Genomic DNA, 3,293 nt, shown 5'->3' with positions numbered 1-3,293 from the left:
GTTTCACAGGAACACTCTACTTTTGGAAAGTGGAGGAAATCTGTATTTATCATTCTAATCCTTAAATGAAGAATTCTTTTTAAGGCTGGCTGCTGTTCAAGCAAGTTACAAAATAGCTACTTACTACTTTTTCATTGATAAAGCCCCTGACCTTCAAGAAAGCTTTAGGGAAATGAAATATTTAACCCATTTGTTTCTTAAAGAATTTTTTTAATCCTAAATATCTAATAAAGAAAAGTCATATGGCTATATATGTTGCTTCAGCTAAAAAGCATACGAAAAGTGTATACCCATTAAATGTGTAAGAAATATGAGGTAAAGGGATGAGATCTTTGGATAAGCTCTAAGTCTATGCAAAGTACTAGGTTTGCTCCTCTGCAAAAAGTGAAGGATCCTAACATAACATACAGGAAAATGTAATGCTGTCTCACAAGAATAAAAAACTCTAGCTTTGCTAAAGCTTCTTATTCCATGTGACAACATCTAAAATGCCAATCCATGGAACAGATGTGTTCTTCTTCCCTATCCATTGAAGCAGTAGTTTTCACGGATTTCTGTTCAGATTTCAGAGACAAAGTTTAAGAGCTTACCCAGGACGTCATCCCTGTTCTGCCGGAAGTAGGTGTGGAGGACAGTTATCTTCTCCTGGGTCTCCTTCTCCACTTCAGTGCTGCAGCTGCCATGAGATCCCAGAGCCACAGCTTCCTTGGCCTTGAACTCGTTCTCCCTTTGCAGGCAGTACTGTTCAGTTTCAGCCTGCGCTGCTTCTTTGGCCTGCTTCACTCTCAGGTTCTTTCACTTACGGCCTCGGACACCTCTGCAGCATGCTTCTCCACTTGCTGTAGTGGCTGAATGCCTTGTGACTGACTGGCCGTGGCAATGGTGACTCTGAGGCAGAGATGAGCTGCCGAAACTGACTCAAGGGCCCCGCGGGTCACCTGACCCAGAGGGCCAAGATCTGCAGTTGCCTTTCTGTAGGTTTTGAATTGTTTCCAGTGCTGTATTTATCTTATTTGATTGTTCCTGTAGCGCTTTCCTGACTTCTTCCTTATTTTTCTCAACTCCATTATATATTGTTTTGATATATTATATAATTATTTTTCTGAATTCCTTCTCAGGCATTTCCAAAGCCTGCTCATCTTCCAGTATGGAATGTAGGTCTACTTCCAGCTTATTTGCCTCAGTCACTTTATCTCGTTTCTGGACATGTGCAGATATGATCATCTGCTTCTGTTTTGGGGGTATAGTCAGGGGTTATCTGTGGCCTTAGATGGGTGTATATTTTGGTATTTTTTTATGCTTTCTGATCGCCTCCAGGTAGATGTGATCAGGAAATGGGCTTCCCTTTTTACTCTTTTTCTTGAGAAATTTCAAGATGCCACTGTTGGTCATTTTGATGTAACTTAGAATTTAATTTTTGGCCAATTACCTTTTTTTGTCTGCCGGTCCTGCTCCACAATCCCCACTCAGACCTTTTTTTCTAGTTATAAACAGTTCAGGGCCGGCTTTAGTGATTTGGTTTTAAGTGGAAACTGTCTCTTTAAATTCCACGGAGATCTGTGACCATGCGTAGTAGAACCCTCCAAGGGTAGGGCCAGGGTGTCCACCAGCTCAGGCACCCCTATAGTCACCAGAATGGAAGTGTGTAGACAGCAAGGAACCAATGAACAGATACCAAAAGAAAAGCATGTCCACACCTTTATCTCCACGGTTCTGCCAGGCATCTGTGGCTGCTCTGATCCTTTCCCACACCCCGCCCACCCCTGCTTGGTCTTACCCAAGATGGCGGCTCCTGGAGCAGCTGAGCATCTTGAATTAGAAAGCAATGGATTTCTTGCTACAAATTCCCCTAGCTGTAAGCCTTCCAACCTTCTAAATATTCCTTTATATGTGGTTCAGAGTTCTGCACCATCCCCTGCGCCTGCTTGGTCCTGTATTCTGTGTTGTTGCTGGTGGAGCTCCTTACGGCACTTCCACCCGATCCACCATCTTGTTTGTTCTCTCCTCAGCCTGGTTTTAATGCTGGTATTTGAAGATGATTTGGAAGGCAATCTATTTCGTCTTTCCACATCTGACCTGGTAAGTTATCTAATTGAGAGGGGAAATTGCAACAGCTGTCTCTTAATATTTTATTCTTTAAAATGAGTGACTTTTTTTCCTAGAGCAAAATAGAAGAATAGTAAACTCACTCACATAAATAGGAATTATTATTAATTAATTTCTTGTGAGGTTCCAGACTGGGTTCATTGCCTCAGTTTACTTTCAGAAATTCTGTAATGGAGGTCTGAGTTTTGTACACATTTTGCAGATGAGAAAACTGAGGCATTGATAGGTTAAGTACTTCTAGCAGCTTGCCCAAAATTACAGAGCTAGTTGTGAGCAGCAGTGGCGTACAAACCCAGTATTCACCACTTCCCTCCTTTTCTTCAGTCACTGTTCTCTCCTTTGCCAACACTATGGCTGGGTGTAAGGGTTTTGTATAGGGTCAACCTGGAAAAGCTAGAACTGTGTTACCAGGATTCCTTTCCTGGTATTTTGCTCAAGGTTTTGAAAGATTGAGTGAAGATGGCCCCATAATTTCATGCTCTGAAGATCGTTGCAGGGCACCAGGCAAAACAGCTGCTCATGTGAGTTGTTGCTATTCTGCGACTCATCTTGTTGGCATGGGGCAATGATCAGACCTGAGACTCCTCTAACTCCCACCAGATATCCCCCTTCAGCTTCTTGAATTCTGGGTCAAGGGCTCGAGCAGCTTGCTGGGGAAGGTCTCTGCAGGGTTGCAGGTGGGGAGACATGCTGTTCCAGTTGGCCTATGCCTTATCCAATCCACTGTGATCTGAAGTGTTCGTCTGGTGATCTTTAGAAACTTCCAGTTCAACACAAGGTGTAGAGGCAACAACAGCCTGTTCTAGTCCTCCCGCCTTGTCTGTGCTCACACCCCATGGTGAACGCTTTATTCTGTATCATTCATAAAGACTCTGCTTCCCTGGTGGACCCTGACGGATACACAGGGATTTGAAGTTTTCTTGGAACATAGTCTGCTCCTCTCCACTGAAGGTTGCTAGATTTAGCACATAAAAACACAGATGCCCAGTTAAATCTGAATTTCAGTTAATTTTTTTTTTTTTTTTAGTATAAGCATATCTTGTGCAATAATTGGGATATACTTCACTAAAAAAGTATTTGCTATTTATTATTAAATGCAAATTTAATGGGTGTGGCTGTCCTGCATTTTATTTGATAACCCCTATTTACTTCAACCTACTCGACGGCACTTAACAATAACAACAACA

At 42.4% G+C, this 3,293-nt stretch overlaps 1 pseudogene; it reads right to left on the bottom strand.

Annotated features, from left to right (window-relative positions):
* Positions 1-522: 522 nt before the first annotated feature.
* Positions 523-2,795, bottom strand: LOC102822411 (annotated as a pseudogene).
* Positions 2,796-3,293: the final 498 nt, after the last annotated feature.

The sequence above is a fragment of the Chrysochloris asiatica genome, unplaced genomic scaffold, assembly GCF_000296735.1.
Source record: "Chrysochloris asiatica unplaced genomic scaffold, ChrAsi1.0 scaffold00304, whole genome shotgun sequence".
NCBI lineage: Eukaryota > Metazoa > Chordata > Mammalia > Afrosoricida > Chrysochloridae > Chrysochloris > Chrysochloris asiatica.
Note: the sequence above shows the minus strand (reverse complement) of the source record. Positions and strands in the feature narration are given on the sequence as shown.